Genomic DNA, 23,291 nt, shown 5'->3' with positions numbered 1-23,291 from the left:
TGGGCCACAAAGAGCTCAGCCGCATTTTTATCGCATGGGGTATGGGTGGCATGGACGACCTAGGAGCAGTCTTCCCTGACCCCATGATACCAGGCTTGGACCTGGTCTTACAGTTTAGCCGGACTCTAGGGGAGCGCATACCCAAGGAGACATTCCCCAGGGCCGGGGCCACTGTGGAGAAGGGCCAGCACTACCCAGGAGGGTAGAGGGGGGCAGGCTCAGCTGTCTTTATGGACTCCTCTGTACACTCACTCTTTTGCACCGTGCCTCTGGCAGGCACTGCCTGCCCGCATTAGCCCAACAGCAGAGGGTGGAGCCTGCCAGAGGGCTCCTAGCCTGGGCTCAGTGCCCATTGGGCTAGGCCTTGGGGTTCACCTATGCCCATAGTGCCTACTGCAGACCCTCCTACCCCATTGACATAATCTCTATCTCAAGGGCTCCTGCTCCATGGGCTGGACTCTGAACAACTATGCCATTTGGGCTGCTCTGTGGGCAGTAGTAAACCCAGTCCTGCCAGCTTTGGGTCTTCAAACCTATGATTTCTTCTCTTCATCTTGACCCCTGAAGTATGGCCTCTGTTCCTACAACTTTGCTCTGAAGATTTCTTTTTTCCCTCTTTTGCCAAAACACTAGAAGACTGGACCTGAGGTCTCCAAATGAATCAAATGAGGGAGCCGCAGCCAAAAGAGGAAAGGTGATTCTCCAAGGTCATACAGCAAGATGATGGCAGAGCTGGGGCCAAGACCCCAGTATGTGGTCCCCAGTATGTGGCTTTGGGGCCTCCAGTCTCTGGAGCAAGGACTTACCATGAGGCCTTGCCCTTGCCTTCTAGCCTATCTACTAGGCTCCGGAAGGAAGGTCCCACCTATCCCACCTCAGCCCTCTGGAATGGCTCACAGGCCAGAGCCCATGTCCCAAGCTGTAGCAGGGTCAAGAAGCACCCTTGCCCCCTGCCAAGGTGCCTGGGCCTCCGTGCCACCCCTAAAATAGCCCAGCTCTCACGCCTTCAGATCAGATTGCAGCCTGGCCATCCAGATGGGGCTCTTGGCAGGGTGGCAAGTACTTCCCCTCACATCGCCCCTGGTCCCCTCACCTGTCAGCACTTGGACCAGCCTTAAATCAGCCTCCCTCCAGAGGGCATGGCCTTTTCTAGAGACTGAGGTCCAGCAGTAGTGGGAGTGGTCTCAAGAGCTGGGCAGCAGGAGCCGGTGACACGGATGACAGAGATGCTGGAGCTCGCACTATCACAGAACTACCGTGTGGCCTCCGAACAGCCGCTTGCCCTTTCTGAACCTGCGCATCTGTAAAGTGGGCACAGTGCTCCAGCTTATCCAGCGGTGGCGATGACGCAGCAGCAAACAGATCAAAGTCCCTTCCCAGCGGAGTCTCCATTCTAAGGGGCAGCATGGCCCCGTCCAGGCCACCAGACTGCCATGCTTGATGTCAGTGGGGACCGAGGGCCAGGGAAATGGCTATGCTGTTGCATTTAGAGTAGTCCAAGCAGGTCTGTGGGGTGAAGCTGAGTGCTCCCCCTGGGGCTGGAGGATGGGCATGAGAGGTGGGACCCAGGATCTTTCCCACCCAGGCCAGAAGGAAAGGCCTCAGCTAAGCTCTGATCACTACCTAAGACCCCCTCCCCCAGGCACCTAAGATTCTCAAGAAGCCCAGCAGAAGGTTAAAGACCAAGTCTCGTGAGCGTGGAGGCCCAGATGGGGGACGCCAGGAACGTTGGCATTCTCGGTCGGTGGGCCTGTGAGGGTGTCACTGCGAGGTATCTCTGTCCAGGAGGAGACACTTTGGCTGCCACAAGCATTGCTCGCTAAGTCCACGGTGGTAGTGCGAGAGCCAAGGACAAAGCCTGTGGGGGACCACACTGCCAGAGGGCCGCACATCTGGAGAGCCAGAGCACATCTGGAGAGCCGGAGCTATAGCTGACTGAGCCTCGACTTTGCAGGCTTTAGGTTTTTACAATGGTGAATTCAATTTTGTGTGGCTCATTTTATCTTCGCTTTCTGAGGTGGAATCTAGTTCTCTCACCCGGGCTATCCTCAGACTCATGATCCTCCTGCCTCAGCTTTCGGGCTGCTGGAGTTGCAGGTGTGCAGAGTCACACTTGTCCAGGTTTTTGGTTTGCCGGTTGCGGCCTTGGCAGGGCTGTGTCATTCTCTCTTCATCTGAGGAGCCTTGTGCTGCTTCTTCAAAGAAGGAAAAACAAAAGCACACAGAACAGGTGACAACGCACTGGGAAGATGCACATAGGCAGGGTGGTCACACGTGTGCATGCATACACACACAACACAGAGACAACATAACACAACACAATGCATAGACACAACATACACATACACCACACAAAAAAAATATCACTCACACATACATATACAATATACACAAACATATCACACATACATAGAAACACATCACACACAAGCACACAGCATGCAGATACATACAAGCACTCATACACACATACACAACATACACTTTTCCCCGAGGGCCCACTGTGTCAAGCCTAATTGTAAGGGGAAGACTGGCTGCATGACCCTCCTTCCTGGAGCATGAGATGACTGACGGAGCAGATGAGCCCTCTGTCCTCAGAACTGAGCTAGACCCATGTGCCAGCTACCACACAGACATCCGGAAGTACTGTCTGCCAAAGAGCCTGTTCGGTGATGAATGAATAAATGAATGAATGAATGAATGAATGAGATGAAGAACCCAGAAGGTGGAAGCAGGAAGCACGGATGATGCTTCGCTTAGTTCTCTTGAGCCACCCAGTGGAGCAGGAGCTGGTCCACCCTACATCACTTCAGGGTGTCAAAATCAAGAGTGCGACAAAGAAATGGAATGGGAAGGTGTCTGTTGTGCCAAACGCAGCTCCCGGGTCCCCACTCCACCAGCTACCCCTGCTCCCATCTCCCACACCACCCTCCTTGGGGGTGTCTAGCCCTGCCAGCAGTGTTGTTGTGCCCCTTCAGCCAGGGGCCAGCCCAGCCTCTTTCCCTCCCTCCCTCCCTCCCCTAAGCTGCTTGACAAAAGCTGTCCTTGTGGGAGCCGGGACATTGTAATTAAAAAGGAAACATAATAAAGCCATCTCTGGGACCAAATCCCCATCCCAAGCATGACGCCCAGCCCACCCCTTGCTGCCCACCAAGGACACATGCCCCTTTGTGTGCCCTGATCCAGGGCCACGCCTACCCCACCCCACTGGCCACTGCTCTCCCTCCCTCCCACCCTCCCTCCCTTCCTCTTGCCCTATGGTTCTACCATCCCAGCTGAATGAGGGCTGCCTTCTCTGATCAGAGAGCAAACTGAGGTCCAGAAAGGCAGAGCCTGTGGTTCTCTCCCGGGCTCTATGCTCTAGAGCAGAGGTTCAGAGCGAAGGGGCCATAAAAAGCTGGGATTAATCCAACAAGGAAGCACTGCCCATGCCTTGAAAGTCAAGACATCTAGAGAGGGTGATATTCCTGGTGGTCACAGGGCAAGGCTTTCTGCAGGGAATCTCTTGTTTGTCATGGCGTCGATGGACTCTGTCACCCCAGTAGGGGCCTGAAGGTGAGCCACAAGGCTGTGGCTGGGGACCTCCTAATGCAGGTCTGGGAACTCCTGGGGTCTTTCATTTATGTAGGATAGGGAAGCGCAGGGCTGACCATGAGCCTGCATTCAGTTGACCCTGGTCCGTCAATTAGTCTCCTATTTGTCCCTAGCCACAATACCTGTCAAGCTTCATGCAGCATCTTCTCCCTTCCCTGGCCACCTTGGCCACTCTGGGAACCTGAAAAGCTTCAGAAGCTGAGACTGCCTGACCCCTTGGTGTCGTCCCAGAGTCTTCCCATCAGCCCTAGGACTTAGCTACTACTGACTGTGTACCGCCTTGCCATGCTATGGCCAGCATGACCATACTCATTTCTTTGGTATCTAGTAACACTCAGAGGCCACCACAACCATCCAAGGCTCAGAGAATTCTACAGAGACCCATCAGAGATCAAAGGCCAAGGACCAGGGTCCTGGCTAAGCCAGAAGCTTTGCTGGGGACAGAGTGGAGGTGGGTCTGTCTCAGAGCAGTCAAGATAACCTGTGGCCATTTCTTGGGCACTTATGGGAACACTATGCCCTAGTTGCTCCACACAGCCCCCCTTCTAGGGAAAGCCTTCTCCTAAGGAAATTGCCAAAGTACCCACGGCTGGGGAGTGCTGCAGTTTGGGTTAAAGGCACATGCCTGACCCGGAGTGCACGGAAAGTATTCTCGCCTTCAGTCTGTCTGGTCTGTTGACCTTCAGAACTGAGGGATAGTGGCCACCCATGCTGTCCCTATGCACCAACCCAAGAATCCACCCGAGTGTGAGGGTAAAAGTGGGCGTGAGCATCTCGGGCGGTGCTGGTCAGGTCTGGAATGGGAACCTTGCCATGGTCTGCCTTCTCCCGTGGTCCTGCCAGTTTATCCAGCAAGGCCGAGGAGGGGACATGCTGTACACCCAGCGTAAGGGATAGATGGGAGGGAAATTGGTATGGGTCCCAGCACCCCTGCACCCCGGGAGCCAGCCGGGGCAGTCAAGGATTAGGCAGATAATGCCTCTTGTAAGAACAACGGATTGTTGCGAAGGGGAAGCGAGAGTGGGGGGCCAATGCCAGTTCGGATTTCTCCTAGGGTGAAAACTGAGCCCCCCGGGAGGAGGCACCCCTGCTGCCAAGCCCTAATCCCCCATCCTTCTCACCAAACCCCAAAGAAGGGGCTGTTCCCTGTCTGCAGATTCCTGGGATTCATTAACCAGGGATTTGTAGAGGGACCGCCCGCACCCCTCCACCAGAACCCCTCCACTGTCGCCAGGCGGTAATCTGAGTAGACAGGTGGGTACCCCTTGGGGACACTCAGGGAGTCATAGGAAGGGAGGCTGACTGGAAAGCTGGGGCTTCTTCCTGGGTCATAGAGGCCAAGGAGCATCCTCCTCAGGTGCTCAAAGTCAGGATCCTGGGACAACCCTGATGGCCAAGGACACAGGCCACATCCACCCAGGACCCTAGCTTCTCCACCTGTCTCCATTTGACCTGTTTTAGCTTCTGGTTTCTCTTCCTCTCTCTATGAGGTGCTAGCTACACATTCAAATGCCTGGTGCTTTTGGTCAGGATGGAGACCCAGGTCCTCCCACGAGCAGGGAAGAGAACATTTCACCATTCCTGAAGTGTCCCTTGTGCCCTGCTGGCACTAGTCCCCACCCAGAGCCACAAGGATCAGCCTTGCTGCCATAGGTCAGCTTGACCTCTGCTTGAGCTGTTATGAGTGCAAGCCCACTGGCAGGTGGTGTGCTCTGTGGGGCTTCAGGAGGCATCTGCGTAGTTGCTGTAGACGTCTGGAGATCTTGAAGGACATGTCCCTGGCCAATGTAGCTTGCAAATTCTGCATCTTACAAGGCGGGAGGACTCTGGACTCCTACTGATCCCTCTGGCTTGCCTCTGAGCGTTTCTCAAACCCTCAGCTGTCCCTGTCTATACCACCTCACCCTGTCAGTCCCTTCTTCTGTCATCTCCACCTCTGAGCCTGCCCCATAAGACACCCTCCCCTGCTTCTTCTCCAGCTCCATCCTTCTGGCCTCCCTCCACCTTCACTCTGGGTGACGCTACGTACCTTGTCACCATTCTCAAATGTTTACTGCCTCCCTGCTGATCCCAGAAGAAGGTCTGAGTTTCTTTTGCCTCGTGTTCTGGAACCTTCCTGGTCTGACCCCTCTTCATCTCAAGCTTCATCTGTCACATGGAGCCTGGGCTCCATAAGGACACTCTAGAAAAGGCAACCTCTGCCTCTCTCCCTTTCTGTCTTTTCCCAGCTGTCTCTTGCAACAGAAGCAGCCTCCCTCAGGAACCAGGAGCACCCTCCCTCGGGAGCCAGGAGCACCCTCAGGGGCTAGCAGTATTCTGTTGGGAGCTGTGAACCCCCAGATCCTGAATTTCTTGTAAACAACTTGTTTTCCTCTGCTCTGAGACAGCTTGCAGCTGCTCTGAGCACGAGACCCTCAGGAGTTCCTGATGGCAGGAGAGTGGTTTCTGGTGTGTTCGGCTGGAGCGTGGCTATCAGTTAAGAATCTCTATATAAGCGGGGCAGGCGGGTAGCCCAGCACTAAGGAGGCAGAGGCAGGCGGATCTTTGTGAGTTTGAGGCCAGCCTGGTCTACAAGAGCTACTTCCAGGACAGGCTCCAAAGCTACAGAGAAACCCTGTCTCAAAAAAAGAAAACAACAACAACAAAAAACAAAAAACAAAAAAAAGAATCTCTATGTAAGCAGCTCTGGTACACAATAAGGGGCATTCCTATTTCAAGGATGACCCGTGTCTCTGTCTGTGAGTCTTTGTGTGTTTCAATCTCCAGCCCCTTGCTGGGTTCACGAACTGTATGGCAGCGCATAGAGCGTAGACAAGCGTGATGCGCTACAGTATTCTCTCTCGAGGGTCATGTGGATCCAGGTGTTACCTCCCCAGGAAGTCCAGCTTGAACATCCCCACCTAGACAAGCCCTGAAGGTCCTCTATTCCCCCCATCCTCTCCAAGGTTTCTGTGCCACCCTGCCTTGACCTACCACTTCCTCCACTTTAACTCCCGGTCTCTAGGGAAGGTGTCTGGCTCAGACAGGATTCTGGAGTCCAAGCCAGAGTGAGCGCTAAATAAATCTCAGCAAAACTCTGCCTCCACAGTTCCCCTGACCTCAGCATAACTGCCATGCACCTCAACACAGGGGAATTAGATTGCATGGGACTCAATGTGGTGTGGGCAGAACAAAGATCCCAGGTTGTGGCACAAGGGCAGGATCAGGGGATCACATCAAGTTCTCTAGGCAGTGAGCGGATCTGGGTTCAAATACAGCCCCAACAGTGGCGTGATTTGGGAGTCTTCCGATATCTGGAGCCTCAGTGTCCCCATCTGTAAACTGGATACGGCCACAACATACATCTCACTGGGTTTCCAGTCACTGTGTCAGGGTCTGCTGGCACCTTCGTACACAAAGACGTTGGTATCATGTTGCCTGTGACTGTCACTCTATATGAAGCGAGGCAGGATAAGAAGGAAGTGGAGGAAGTGTCTATGATGACAGGCGGTAGGCCTCCAAAGCTGGCCACCTCCCCCGGGGGGGCCTTCAGAATTCAGCCTCCCTCTCCCTCTGAGTCCTGCTTGTCGTATTGTCCTCCGGTCTCCCTCCCTCTCCGTGTGGGGACAGGTCACGGGCTAAACAAATCTAGACTAACAGAAAAGCAGCCCATTCCCCATCATGAGATGAATCAAACCAAACAAAAAAGCAGTTGACCCATCCCCCGGAATAGAACTCAGCCATGAACAAGAGTGAGGACTACCACTCAGCGGGGACGGCACCAAGAGAAGGAGCCCGGCAGGGGCAGCATGCTCTCCCGCCCGTGTTCACATGACCAGAGCAGGGGCATCTGTGGAGTCAGGAGATGAGTGTGGAGAGAGAAACAGTAGCAGCGAAGGGAAATGGGGTCCCTCTCAGAGGCGACTCAAACACTCTGGGTTACCATATGCTCAAACTTTGAATGTAACAGAAGCCACCGAGTGGTGCCGTTTTAAACAAGTGGATGCCACGGTGTGCCAGTTCCAACACCGTCCTGCTGCTTTAAAACACAGGCGTAATGGGGCCCCCAAGGGGAGTTTGTGCTAGTCCACTCTAGACCTCAGAATGCCTTGCTGTCTGAAAAGCTGTCCTCTGCCCACTTCAGGGGGAGAGCTAAGTATGACAGCTGCCAGGGGACCCTGCTGGGAACCTGGGATTTGCTGTCAGAGTTAACTGGCCCTGGCCTGCCCACCTGGCTACCCCTCAGCCTCCCAGTACTCCAAGAACATGGGGCCGCTGTCCCCTAGCCTGTCACTGGCTGCCCTCCCAGATGCTAAGAGTGGAAGGAGAGGCTACCAAGGCTGCGCCAGCCCTAGGCATGTCCCCGCAGGTGCGGACACCCAGGTTTTAGAGGGCCCCCCACAACACTTACTGGCCTTATGCCCAAGCCAAACTTGCGTCCCCACCCGTGGGGCAAGCCTGGGCAGCTGGAAACACCTGCCCAGCAGTCAGAGATCTTTTAGGGTGCCTGGAGTGGTGTGGGGGTGGTGGCCTGGTATGAGGTATGGAGAGCCAGCGGGGACACGGGTTTGTTCGAGAGCATGGCATGCACACTAGGTTCCCCTGTGCCCCAAGGGTGTGGCAAGAGTGCAAGAATGTGCAAGTCAGAGAAATCCCAGGAAGGTGTGCCAGCTGGAGGGTGGTGCCATCTACCATGTCCTGCCTGGCCTTGAGGGAAGAGTGGATGGGTGGGGTGCAGGTATGAGCCTGGAGACACTGTCTTTTGAGACCTTTGGCCAGACTGTGAAACTGAAGACACCTCATGGAAGAGTGACATCAGGCCAGAACCAGCATCAAACAAATGGGAGTCAGGGTGACCGCACTGTGTGGCGAGGGTGCACATTTCCAGCATCTCTCCCCACCCCCGAGTGGCAGCCATTCTCCCCAGGGGCAGCCACCCTCCCCAGTGGTGGCCATCCTACTCAGGGACAGCTACCCTTCCCAGGACCAGCCACCCTTTCCAGGGCGAGACACCCTCACCAGGGCCAGCCACCCTCCCCAGGGCCAGCCACCCTCACCAGTGGAAACCACAATCCTGGCTAATTGGCCACTTCCTCCACTGTGTTTTCTCTCTCTTGACTCCCCTGATCTTCAAGCACTAGAGCTCAGACTGGATCCTCCAGGGGAGTCTGCTGCCTCTTGCAGACTGTGGCACCTGACAGAGCCTCGGTTTACCCTGATGTGCCATGAAGGAAGCTGCTTCAGGGGTAGGCATAGAGATGCAGATAAAGAATTGGGCAGCTGAGTGAGTGGGTGGGTGAGAGAGTTAGTGGGTGGATGTGTAAGGCGAGTGAGCAAGAAAATAAATGAACAAATGAGTGAACAGGATCACGTGGGTAGAGTGGACAGCCCTCCCCCCTGTTCCTGCCCTGGCTGTACCCCTCCAGCCAAGGCCCAGGAAGTTCCGAGCTCTCACCTCTCCTTGCTTGCACAGATCAGGAAAGGTGGAGACACCCGGGTGTTGGAACCCTCCCTCATGGGCAGGCAAAGGCAGGTCAGGGAGAACCAGGGATCCCAAGAGGTGATGCCCAGAACCCCAGGTGCTTTGCCCCACAGGGACAGATAGGGCTTGGAGAACGGGGTGTGGCTTTGTTACTGACAGGTATTCACCCTACAAACTCCTTCTAGGCACGAACTCAGTGCCAGGGCCAGGACCAAGTTCCAAGGATGCCAAAAGCTGAGTCCCCACCCCTGCCCTTGGGGACCTAGTGATAGGTATGGTTTTCACCCATTATATACTGAGACAGAATCCCAGGCTGAGGGAGGGGGCTACCAGAGGAGAAAGTAGAGACCAAGAGCTTCCTGCTGAGGCTAGAGCCGTGAGCTCCTCCTGCTCCTCGCCCCCCCCGCCACACACACACACACACACACACACACACACACACACACACACACACGAACCACTGCAGAGAGGCTGATGACTGCACCTCTCTCTCTCTCTCTCTCTCTCTCTCTCTCTCTCTCTCTCTCTCTCTCTGTATTATGGTGTCTGGCTGTGGATACAGAGAATTCTCAATAGCGGAACCTCTAATAGCTGAGAAACGCTTAAAGAAATGTTCAGCATCTGTCGCTATCAGGGCAATGCAAATCAAAACTAGTTTGAGATCCTATCTTAAACCATAACACAAGTGACAGCTCACGTTGGCAAGGATGGGGAGCACTCCTCCATTGTTGGTAGGAGGGTAAACATGTATAACTACTATGGAAATCAATATGGTGCTTTCTCAGAATACTGGGAACCAATCTACCTCAAGACTTGTCTTGGGCATCTCCCCAAAGGATGCTCCATCCTGCCCCAAGGATACTTGCTCAACTGTCTTTACTGCTGCTTAGCTCATAACGACCCGAAACTGGAAACAACCTAGACGGTCCTCAACTGATAAAGAAAATATGGCACATTTACACGATGGAATATTATTCAACTGTTTAAAAAAAAAAAGCAAATGACATTATGAAATTTGCAGGCAAATGGATGCAACCAGAAAAAAATCATCCTGAGTGAGGCAACCCAGACCCAGAAAGGCAAACATGGTGTGTATTCACTTATAAGTGGATATTAGCTGTTAGATAAATGATAACCAAGCTACACTCTCCAGACCCAGAGAGGTCAGGTAAAGAGAAGATCTGGGGCCTGGTATGGATCTTCCTGAGAAGGAGAAATGGAGACAAGAGTGGGAAGGATCTGACTGGGGGAAGGGCTGGAGGGAGAGAGGAATTGGGGGGCACTTGGGGGTAACATAGAGGAAAGTTCCTAGAATCCATGAGGTTGACCCTAGTGAGGACTCCTAGCAATGGGAGATACAGTCTAAACTGGTCATCTTTTGTAGAGGTAGATGCTTATGGCTCCATTTGGAAGATGAGAAATCTGAGCCCGGCAAGGTCCGTCAGCTGGATGGTGGCCTTCCTGGATGGTTTCTAGAATACTTCACTGGACTGCGAGTGCTTTTGAACCCTCTCATGCCTGTGGTCCCAGTCTGAGTTTCCATTCAAATAAATCCCACACCTTTTTGCCCGAATGCAATCTGGATAGTTTCTGGGGGGACATGGGGAGCTGGTTAAAACTACTTAGAGTTTTGCAACCAGGGACACCCCAGAATCCATTGCTGGGAGAGCGGGGAGGGCTGCAGGGACCATGAGCAGGGCACTGCTGCTCCTGTTTGCAGCCTTGAGGGGAAGCTACAGAGGAATGCAAGCTATGAGGGAGGAGGGGAGAGCAGGCCCAGGCAGTGCAGGGGCCTCTGGGGAGAAGCTGGGGGAGGGGCCTTGGCAACTTGGCCTGGGTGGCCAACCCAGGTGACACTCTAATCCATCCATCATGGAGCCAGGATCCCAAGTGAGCCCTAAAGGGCAGGGTCCCCATAGGCATCATCTGCCTGGTAAATATTCTGTGCCCCTAACCCCCGGGCTCTGCTGAGCTAGGGAGGTGTCATGGGACCTCAGCCCAGTCATTCTCTGGAATTACAATTCCCAGCATGACCGTCACCAGCTACAGCCTCAGTTTTCCCTTCTGCACACCCTCCCACCACCGCCACTGTCATGGTGAAAGCTAGTACGAAGGTGGGGGACCAGGGAAGTCAGAGCCAACGTGGTGGAATGAACAGTGTCCCCACCCCTTGGTGCACACCTGGACCCAGATTTTCTCTGTCATTGTCCCTCCCCCGCCCTGCCCTCTCCCACACTGCCATTTTCTCCTCACCATGGCCTTGGTGCTGTAAGATCGTTGAATAGAGACAAAGTCAGCCTCTGTAGATTAGGTGTCCCTAATGAATAGAGACAAAGTCAGCCTCTGTAGATTAGGTGTCCCTAAGAGTACCCGGCTCAACAGCTAGCGACTCGCTATCTGGCCCTGCCCTGTGAGCTGACCTTCTAGGATCCCTTGGCTTAGGGATTGAGTAGGGCTTAGTGGCAGAGTGTTTGCCCAGATGCCCAAGGTCCTGGGTTCCATTCTCAACCAGACTCTGGCTTGGAGCTAGCTCTTCTGGATCTAAAACACACATGGTGCGGCTGCCTGAGCTCAGCACAGACTCTGGAGTGCTGGTCACATTCTGGTCCATTGTCCTTCCCTTCTCTCCTCTCTTCTCCCTTAGAAAGATGTGTGCTCCTCCCATCCACAGGAAACTGAATCCAGGTAGGAGTCACATGTAGGGAGACACAGAGTCAAGACCAGATCCCAGAGCAGTCCCATTTGAAACCTGCACTCCCTCTGTAAGGCCACCATGGCCTTCAGCAATCACACACAGCCCTAACATGCTCTGTCGTGTGTCTGACCAAGATTCCAGGACTGGGGCCTCGGGGAATGAAAGAGCTGTTTACCCTGTCTAGCTCAAGTCAACGGTGATGGCGGTGATGATGGTGGTAGTGGTGATGGTGGTGTGGTGATTATGGTAGTGACAGTGGTGATGGTGGTGATGGTGGTGATGGCAGTGGTGGTGGTTGTGTAGTAGTAGTAGTGTTGGTGGTGATGGTGAGAGTGGTGATGATGGTGATGGTGGTGATAATGATAGTGAATGAATGGGAGAATGGATCTATAGATGGGTGGATGACATATTAATGAAGGGGAGAATGGATGTGGGTGGGTGTGTCGGTTAGAGGATAGATGGATGGATAGGAGGATGGATGGATGGGTAAGTTGGTGAGAGGATGTATGGATGGATGTGTTGGAAGGTAAGTGGATAGACAGGAGGATGGGTGGATTGAAAAATGGATGGATGGATGGATGGATGGATAGATAGTTAGATTGATGGGTATATGAGAGGATCAATGGTGGAAGGAAAGAAGGAAGGAAGGAAGGAAAGAAGGAAGGAAGGAAGGAAGGAAGGAAGGAACTATGTAGTTGGATTGGAAGGTGGATAGATGAAAGAGTAGCTGAGTTGATGAATGAATCTCCAGTCCCAAACAGAAATCTGTGCACTGTGGCATGTGCCTAAGACCCCAGCTCTGTAAAGAAAGAAGCAGGAGGATCCCAAGGGCTTGCCTCTCAGTCGGATTAGCCAGTGAGAGACCCTGCTCAAAGAGAAGGTGTTGTGGAAGGAGCCATGAAGATAAAGGTACTTGCTGACAAGTCCACATGGGGGAAGGAGAGAACCAGCTCTTATAAGTTGTTCTCTGACCTCCACAGGCGTGCTGTGGCACATGCGCACAGGCACAGACACGCTCCTGCAGACACATCCAGTAACTCTGACCTCCACATGTACTCACACACGTACGGACATATATATGAACACACACACATACCATACACATGTACACACACATTCACATGCCCATGCATGAAACAGGGACAATAGCCCAGGTGAACAGGGTCATTCCAGTACTGACTGTCATGGGTCATCTCCTCCCAAATAAGGCTCTGTCCCTGTGAACCTCAGTTTCCCTGAATGTGCAGTGGAGGTGAGAATGCCCACTTCTAAGGTTGGCACATGAGTGTAGGGAGCCTTATTTGAAGTCACTGGCACCTGGTGCTCCCTTTGCTTTCTGTCCCCATCCTCTGTAGGAATGAACCCAGGACAGCCTTTGCAGCAGGCAATCCCTTTGGGGATCTCACTGTATGCTCACCAAGCCCCTACCCTCTGACTAGGCCATGTTCATGGTTTCTGCATAGTCCCCTCTGTGTCTTGCTTCAAGAGACTGGTCTGCCCGCCCTCTACCCGTTCGCAAGGGTTAAAGGTCTTCCAAGGGACCTCCAAGTGTGCAACCCTGAGACTCTTCCCCAAGGCTTTGTCAGCTGCTGGCAGGTAGTGGGCCTGGGTACAAGGGCAGTGAAGGCTGGGCTTTGAATCTTTGAATGCTTGCTTTCTTACCAAACAACATTCTTCTGGGTCTTCGCTCATTTGTATAGAATTAGTCAGGATCTGGTCCCCAACTGCTCAAAGGGGACTGTAGAATAGCAGGGCGTGGCATCACACACACGTGTGCACACACACACACACACACACATACAATGTGGGCAAGCCTCATGCCAGCTCTGACCTCTGATCTCTGCGCCTGCAGCCTAATGGGCAAGCCTAGAGCCTCCAGGGAAGAGCTTTAAGACAAGCCTTCCAACCCTCTGGCAAGAGTTCCAGAAAAGTCCGTGGAGATTACAAAAGAGTCAAGTTCAAGTCTCCAGCCTTGCTCTCTGACCTTGGACAGGCTGCTTCCTCTGTGGGAGTGCAATCACGTGATTGGCAAGCGAGCCTGCTGCCTGGGTCTACAGCGCCTGGGTGTAAGCTGACTGGGTCAGTAAGCACCAGCAGGCACTGAACAGGTTGCTTGGAGAAGGTTAGCCCTGCTTTCTAGGTCTTGGTATCCACACTTGTACGGTGGGCAGGTTGGAACAGAGTTTCCGACATTCTTCCCGTGCCTACTGGGCTCATGCTGCAGTGACAAAAATCATGCAGGCTCTGTGCGAACAGGTGAGAGGGACGGCATCCTCGAGGAGGCTGTGCGGAAGCAGAAGGTAATGCCTGTCTGAGAAAGACCCTGCAGTAAGATTGCCATGCAAGGCCAGCCCATGCACACTGGCTGTCACCTCTCTGGGTATAGCCTGACCATATTAACCCTTCACCCCACTATTTCTATGTCGAACAAGTGGTGATGACCTGGATTGTATCACGATTGGGAGACGTTCCCTCCAGAAGCCACCCTCATTCATTCCCCGCTCGTTCATCCATGGAGAGCCTGTAATGTCACTCTCGGGGGGCAGGAACTCAGCACATGAGGACCCGGCTCTCCGTGTCTCACATTCCAGGGAGAGACAGGGAAAGGCAATAAATTAAGACCAAGACACAGGAAGATGTGACTTGAGAGTGGTCCATGGGGTCTCTAGGAAAGCTGACTCGGGGAGGCAATGTTTAAGCCAAGACCCTCCGCTAAGTGTGGCTACGCAAGGCTCAGAGGAGAAACACACCAAGCAGAGAGTCTGTGCAAAGGTCCAGATACAGAGATTAGCTCGGGAGAGGTAGGGAGAAAAACCACCAGGAGGCTGCAGCTTCTGAACAGTGAGGTTAAAGAAGACGCTGGGGGGGGGGGGGGGGGGCGGGGAGGGCCGGCAGTAGACAACTGCCACCAAATTTAACACCAAGCTCCATTCCCGAGATCCACACTGTGGGAGGAGAGAATCACCTCCCACAGATTGCCCTCTGACCTCCACATGCATGCCCTCAAACACTGAGTGCACACGAGCACACATACACACACAAATAAATAAATAACAAATGTAATTAAGTTTTAAATTTTTTATGAATAATTTTCAGATGTAAGTTCTTTAAGAAAGCGGAAAACAAACCACTGTGGGGTGGGGCCAGGCCCTTCGAAGTTCCCCTGCCCCCTGCCCTGGGGGCTAAGGGTCCATGGGAGGAAGAGGGCCTCTTGGGACGCTTTCAGGCCTGGGTCCGTTGCTGAAAACACTTGTCCCATGAATGGGGATTAGGCAGGCTGCAGGGCAGGGCTGGGATTAGGGCAAACTATGAAGCACAAAGCCAGGCCCGTCTCCCCACGCCCTGACTGCTGCCCCGGAAAAGCCCTCAGCTGACCCTAACTCCAGGCAGGTGCCAGGCCTTTGTCTCTTCCTGCCCATCTTCTGAGAGGCATGGAGACCAGGAAGGGGAGAATGCAGGCAAAGTCCCATGTGGGGGTCCCAACATGACCACCCCCAGCCTTTCCCTTCCCACCTCTGACCCTGTCAGAGTCCTTCAGGCCAGTAGGTGTCTCAGCAGCAAATGTGCCCCAGCTGGCTGGGAGGCAACCAGGTTCCACACAGCGTATTCCTTTAGCTTGCTACTAAGGTCTCATGTACAAAATCCAAAATACAATCATAAACATACCACTTACAAGTTTTCACTCACATAAAGCAGTTACACAACCTCCTTCTGTTCATCCTGGCCACTGTCCAAGGATGACCTCCATCCTCACCTTTGCACTGTGGACTGCTTTACTGGGCTCCAGCTGTCCATGAATGCAATCACTTCCTTCACATGACTGATTTGTAAGTTTTGGCCGTCTTGTTGCCTACAGATACGTTTTGTTCCTTCTCGCCACTGTATAATATTCCATCCCCAGGGCCACACCCCCACTCACCCTTGATGGACATGTGAGCAGTGTCCTCTATCTCAGGGGCAGCAGTTACGTGTGACTGTGTAATCAGTGGTTCCCCAGCCTCCCAACTCAAACTGACAATGAACATTTGTCGTTGTCTCTCTGGCCAGGGTCCTCGAGGCCACAGGCTGAGCAGCTCTGGGATGGTTCTTCCTCCCCAGGCTGCAGACAGGATGGCAGTCACAGCTGTAGCCATGGAAGGCCTGACCGGGACAGGGCATTGGTCCCCAAGACCTTTCCCTTGCTGTGGGAGTTGACGGGAGGCCTCCCAAGTGACTACCTGAGTAACCCAACAGGTTTCTCCCCAAGTAAGGGATGAAAAAGTTAAAGAAAGGAACTCCAAAGTCTTTGATGACCTGTCTCTGTGTCCCAGAGGTTGCTCCCACGGTATCCCAGACATGAGAAGTCTGTCGCTAGTCCCTTACCAAAGTGGGGAGGACAGTTTGTTCAGAAGCACTGTGGCGGAGCACGATGTGAAACCACCCTGTGTGTATAAAGTTTGATAGGCTGGGTCCGAGAGAGGGAAGTGTCCTTGCCTATCCACTGCCACAGCCATCACTTCACTCCAGTGACCCTGCAGCTGCTACAACCCACACGGTCATGAGGCGCTCCTCCTCAAGCCCCGAGTGCTCCTGCGTGTGGAACGGCAGCCGTGTCGGCTGTTTCTTCTCAATGCAGAGAGAAGCCAAAGAAGCCACCAGAGAAGCCCCTTCCCCAGTTGCCAGTCCCGGGTCCCTTAGAGTGGTATGCAGGTGCGACCCTACCAAGAGTCAAGCTGACTTCCTGACAGACCCCACCTTGCTGGATATGGCCAAGCAGCTGAGCTAGCCAGCCCTAACCACTCGGGTCACCTCATCGGCCACAGCACTGTGACCCTGGGTATACAGGGCCCAGAGTTCCCTTATGTCCTGCTAGAACAGGAATGCAAGCAGCCTAGCCCCCTAACACCTGGCTTATCCTTTCAGGAAGACCAGAAAGAGCTTGGTGGCTATAGTGTGCCATGTGGCCAGCCTGTTGCAAAGGCTGGGACATGGCTCTGCCTTTTACTGTTCCTGATGGGAGCACCTCGCATGGTGGCAGCTCTTACCCTACCCAACACCAGGACAGCAAGAGCTAAACCCACTACCTAGGACTGGATTCTGAGGGGCGAAACCCAGGAAGGGGCGTCCAGACCCCTGGGGACAGTGACAACGGTGACCATAGGGCATCTGCTGCTGGAGGGAGGGACAGGCCCACAGGTAACAGAACCAGCCAGTGCTTGGGCCATCTGTTCATAAGAAAGAATACAGTCTGCTTCATGTTGTTCAATGAGAGGGGCATACTCTTCTGTGACTCTCAAACTCTCAGTGTCCCTGCCTGACCACAGGGCCCATTGAGACTGCCTACACCAAATGAAACGGAACTCAACCCCTGCTTTGCTGTGTGACTTGAACAGGGCAGTGTGCCTACTCTGTTTTGAATACTCAGGTAGATACGATTAGACCTTCATGGTCACCAAGAGAAAAGGGTGAGGACAGATGCTGTCTCCTGCCACAGGGATGCAGGGAGGCCTGTGACCTTCCCTGCAGCAGACGAGTCTCGGGAAGACACTGTCTCTCCCAGCTGTCTCTCTGGTCCCATCCCTCTTTCTCCTCCTGCTCTAGTTCTGATAGGGGAAGCAAAACCCCTGTGCATTTCTTTCCTGTCACCCTGTCTTGTCACTCAGCTGCCCGCAGACACTGATCGTGGGAACTCAGCCAGCCTTACCACAAGTGCCACCAGGCAACAGAGCAGCTGTTGAGCCCCTCTGTCCACCATTGCTGCCAATCTCAGGGCCCCTATAGCAACAGGAGCCGTACCAGACTTGCAGATGAAGGTGCTAAGGCTCTAAGCAGATTCACAATTGGTCGCAGTCACTTGAAGGGACCTGTTGCAGCCGCGTGCACTGCAACCACCATCCCTCGTGACCCTGTGTCCTGCGCCCTGAAACCCGACAGGATGTCACTCCATCCCCTCCACACACCCATAAGGAAAGAATGGATGGCTGACATTTGACAGGTGCGGGGGAGGAGGCCCCAGAAGGTGGAGCTGGATGCCCACAGCCACTCTAAGAGCTGGGATCAAAGTCTGACAGCTCCTGGAGCAGCAGGGCCCAAGCCACAGCGCAGAGCTACAGCCTCGGGGCTCTGAGACTGGGTGGGGCCCACAATTGCTACCCCCCCAAACCTTGTAGCTGGGACCCCTCACATCGGCTGATCTAGCTCCCCCACCTTGACTCCGGGGTACCCAATCAATGCCTACAAGACCTCCACCCTCAGGCTCCCAACCCCCCTCCCAGTCTGGCTCGTCCTCTTTACTCCTTTCACTGCGAGCCAAGCAGGTTAAAAACATGCCAGAAATGAGCTGCCTCTCGCTTTAGTGCACTCGGATAATGTGTGGCAAAGAAGGCTGCATTAATCGCTCGGGACCCACATTTTTCAGTGACATTAATCTCTAGCCGGAAAAGCCTCTCTCGATGGCTCTTTTCTGTGTGAAGGCACTTAGCGCTGGCCAGGAGCAGAAGGGGCCTGCCTGGAATTCCTCTGCCACACGGCACCACACCCATCCGCCTGGCCCAGCCCTGCAGCTTCCCTGGCTGTGGCTTTGGTGGGAGGAATGCCGGCAAAGGACCTGGGGGTGGGGGAGGGCAGGGTGCCCAGGTATCCCGTCTGCTGGGTGTGGACAAATGAAGAGGAGAAAGCTGGGTTCTCGTGTGTGTGGTGTCCCCATATGTGTCTGCCTCTCTGGGAAGAGGATGTGTCTTTGTGCACCAGGACGCACGTAAGAGTGACCCTGAGGCCGGGCGGTGGTGGCGCACGCCTTTAATCCCAGCACTCGGGAGGCAGAGGCAGGCGGATCTCTGTGAGTTCGAGGCCAGCCTGGTCTACAAGAGCTAGTTCCAGGACAGGAACCAAAAAGCTACGGAGAAACCCTGTCTCGAAAAATAAAAAAAAAAAAAAAGAGTGACCCTGAGACACTGTGTGCCTGTATGGGCAACATGGTATGTGGGTGTGTGTGAACATGTGCACTGTCAGCTGAGAGTGAGCAGAGGAGTGTATACACCTGGTGATAATGTGTGTGCAAGATAAACCGCGGGTTGTAACGATAATGTGTGTGCAAGATAAACCGGGTGTGTGTTTGGGGGTGCTCTTTGTAGTGTCTCTGTACATATGGGAGCAAGATGCTGGAAAAGGACATTTGTAGGCACGCCAGTGATTGTGAGCCACGCAGGATGTGCCTGAGTGTGCATAGGGGTGGAAGGCGATGTGGCCTGGCCTGGGAGTGGCCAGCAGGATATGACATCCCGCATTCTTACACACTGTACGTTTGGATCACTCTGGCCACAGGCTAGGTGACAGGAGGCAGTGACGCACACGGACATTGTGAACACAGCAGCTGAGGGCATGTCTCCTGTAACTCCATACTCAGCTTCCTCTGGATGGCTTGGCATTGACCATGCTGCGGAATGTGTCTCCTCACACCAGGGGAATCTCATCCGGCGAACACACCACCGAGGAGGACAGGATCCATCCTCATCCAACCAGAACCCTTGCATGCTTATTTTCCTGTTCGTCAGTGTTTCTATGGGCACCCCAAAGTCACCTCCAAACAGTACAGCACAGCACAAAAGGTTAGAACACACAGATCCAGAGAGGCCAGAAGAGGTGCATGGGGAAGGGGTTGCTTTGAAGGACCCCACTCCAGTAGATGATCTTTGGTGCTAGTCAATTCTATGAAAATGACAACAACTGCTTAATGGCTTACATAGGCACAGATGTGGCCATGAGCCCCTTAGCAGTGAGTACGTCATACCCCGCTGTAGTGGAATCCCCAACCTGGAGCTGCAGGGGCAGTGGTCAAGGAGGGTGAGAACAGGGAAAAAAGCCAGCTGGAGCTGGAGGAGAAAGCCCAGCTGCAATCCTACTGTACTGCCACTGGTCTGTGTGTCCCAAGCCAACTTCTCTGGGTCTCGGTGTACCCGCTGTAAAATGGGGACAGTCCTGGGTTTTGTGATATGAATTAAACACTCGCAAGGGGAATGTAAAATCCACTGACTCTTTCTAATTCATATGTAAAATGTTTGGCACGGTACCTGATACCACTAATTTCTTTTTTTAACACTTATGTCTAGAGAGAAACTTAGTCCCAAGGGACAAGGAATCAGGGGCTGTCCTCTACTGAGGAGCACTGGGTTTGGCAGTCACTTTCCATCCTGAGAGAATAAGAGAGGATATAGGTGATACCTCAACCTCAGTTTACCCTTCCGTACACCTTGGGTAATCCTTCCTGGCTCCAAGTTTTCAGGAAGAAGACAAGAAAAGAACATGGCCATGTCTGAGCCAAAAAACGACCCCTAACAGCAAGGTTCAGGGTACAGTCACCATCTTTGGCAGTCCTCTCGAGCTAGCTGTGTCCAGCCACACATCATCATGACTGTAGCTCATGCCATCCTTACACAGTCATGAATATTATTAGCCTCATCTACAAATGGTCTAGCTGAAGTTCGGAAAGGTCTGAAGGCTTGCTCAGGCCACACAGCTACAAGTTGTTCGTGTGACCTACCCCATGGGAGTCCCAGATGGTCAGGGCAGTAAGGCCTTCAACAATTTCCAGCCCACAGGGGTGTAGGTTTGGATAGGTGGGGAAAGTCTCACAGCGGGAGGCAAGGTTGCACACTCGACTGTCACAGAGAGAAGGAGAGTCTGCTGGATGGGGTTGGCCCTGGATGCCTCAGTCCCCGAGAATGTCAGGAACCCCAGAAATGGACCTGAATATTAATTAGGGCACAGGGGACATGAAAGCAACCAAGTGTTGGACTAAGGCAGTGTTTCTCAACCACCCTAATACTGTGACCCTTTAGAGTTCCTCATGTTGTGATGACCCCAAACATAAAATTATTTCATTGCTACTTCATAACTGTAGCTTTACCACTGTTATAAATCATAATGTAACTATCTGATATGCGACCCCAAACGATCATGTCCCACCCACAGCTTGAAAAATGCTGTTCTAAGGAGACAGGTATAACTGGTCTGTGAAGCTCGGATCTGACCAGAGAGGACTCTGGAAGTAGGGGTCTGTTAAGAAGTGGCCACATCAACCAGGCAAGAAGGGACAATGACCTGGACCAGGCAATGGCCAGAAATGGAGAGGGGTGGAAGAGTGGATAATATCGTGCTGGGCGTGATGCAAGCCCATTATCCCAGCATTTGAAAGGTAGAGGCAAGAGGATCAGGAGTTTAAAGTTATCCTTGGTTCCGTAGTAAGTTTAAGGCCAGCCTGGGCCACATGAGACCCTGGCTCAAACCACATACAGGCAGAGAAGAGGGGAGGGGGAAGGGGAGAGAAGAGAGGAGATAGATAGATAGATAGATAGATAGATAGATAGATAGATAGACAGATGATAGATAGATAGGTGGGTAGATAGATAGATGATAGATAGATAGACAGACAGATGATAGATAGGTGGGTTGGTAGATAGATAGATAGATAGATAGACAGATGATAGATAGATAGGTGGATAGATAGATAGATAGATAGATGATAGATAGATAGATGCTAGATAGATAGATGCTAGATAGATAGATAGATAGATAGATAGATAGATAGACAGATAGACAGATGATAGATAGATAGGTGGATAGATAGATAGATAGATAGATAGATAGATAGATAGATAGATGAGAAGATGGTGCTGGAAGAATCCCTTTGTCCCTTGGCAGATGACACAGAGAAGACTTTGTGCTTTCTGCTCCCAATGTCATGGGACAGTAGCAGGACGTGGAGACTCAAGCCTCAGTCAGAGTCCATCCATCAATGTCCTGTACGCCCAGGGGACGGGGCTGCAGTGAGCGACCCACTCAAGAGTTACAGAAGGTGGTGTAGCTGCCCAGTTAGCATGGGCAGAGTTGGTGCGGCTCTGCTGGCCTGCGTTTCCAGACCTGCCATGGAGTGTGCCTATACAAACCCCGTGCAGCCCTCGAGGAAGGTGGAAGAGATGGGGAAACAGAGGGCTTGAGAGGCCAAGCTGCCAGGGTCTCTTGGCTAACGTGTGAGAATGCTGCACTTGAACCCCAGGTATCATCCCAGCTCCAGAGCTCAAGTCCTTGGCTGAGCCAGGGAGTAGATAAGACAGAAGGTGATGGAGGACCCGGGGAGCCGAGGGACTCAGAAGCATGAGGGCCACCCAAGCCAGGAGGAGGAGGTTCTAGAAGGCAACGGCCTTCCAGATCTACAATAGAGGCCATCTTACACAATGTGCAGAGGCCCAAGGTCTCCAGGGGTCACATGTCACAAGGTAAGTCTGAGTTCAAAGCAAGAGGATACAGTCACCACACAAGGACTTGGGGCAAGAAGACACATTCCAGATCCTTCTCTATTCCCAAGGGCCCCATCCCAAGCACAGGTCCTCTGACTTCCTGTGACTTCGGCTATCAGCTTCCTGCCCAGCCCCACCAACCAAGCCGTGTGAAACACCATATAGCAGGAATCAGCAGAGGCGGGGAGGGGAGTGTTCCCCTCTGGGAATAAGAACTCCAGTCAGCTCCCAGACAACCAACACACCAAGGCAGCCAGATGGCACCACAGAGACCCTTGTCCCTGGTAGTCTCCTCTCTGGCTGCTAAGTAACATCAAGGGATTTTTTTACTGAGGGAAAGGGCCTTGGGAGCTGACCCATAAGGCAGTACCAGTCACCCATCACCCGGGAGGAAGCCATGCCAGTGGGTAACTGGACCCTCTGCTCGGTGGCCCGCATAGACTTTATCTTTCATGTCTGTCCAGCCAGCTGCGTGGGCTCCCAGTGCCCAGTCATTAACTCTGGCCCCGGGAGCCAGGCAGGCACAGGGAGTGGAGGCCTCAGAGCACGGATCCTTCTGAGTGGGCAAGGGTGTGTGCAGCTGTACAATGCTATGTCCAGTCAGCACGTGTTTGCCTCTGCATGTCACTGGGACCTACACATACGTGTGTGTGACAGACCAGAGTACCAGCGAGCATTTAGGCAGATCCTGGTTTACATTCAGCCCCACCTTGTCTAGCTGGGTCAGGGAGGGAAGTTATACAATGAGCCCTGTGTCCTCACCTGCAGTTTGAAGATGGGCATAGCGGTCTTAACTCCTACACGGTCTAGTGGGAACCAAGTGATGCCGTTCATGCAGAAGTTTCTAGAACTCAGTACATGTTTAACCAGCATACACGCTAGTCTCATTACACATGAGGGGGAGTATGGGTGGCAGAATTGTAACAGGGGTCCCTGGTGGTCTTTTGTTTGCTCGTTTGTTTTTGAGCCAGGGCCTCACAATATAAGCCAGGATGGCTCGGAACTTTCTAATCTCCTGCTTAGCCTCTGGAATACTGGGATTGCAGGTCTGCACCAATGCACCCAGCTATACAAACCCTTTGAAAGTGAGGTTTAAGGTTGGGGAAGGTGGTTTAGTCGACAGAGCACACACATCAAAGGCCGTGGGGAGGACTCCCCCATCACCCTCGGTGTCACATCTAAACACTGAGGATTAAGGATCCATTTCATGGGCTGGAGGGAGAGAAGGTTCAGCAGTTAAGAGCACTGGCTGCTCTGTCAGAGGAAC

Source organism: Microtus oregoni, unplaced genomic scaffold (assembly GCF_018167655.1).
Source record: "Microtus oregoni isolate MIOR12 unplaced genomic scaffold, Mior012 000005F_ref0000423, whole genome shotgun sequence".
Taxonomy (NCBI): Eukaryota; Metazoa; Chordata; class Mammalia; order Rodentia; family Cricetidae; genus Microtus; species Microtus oregoni.
This window is presented reverse-complemented; position numbering follows the sequence as displayed.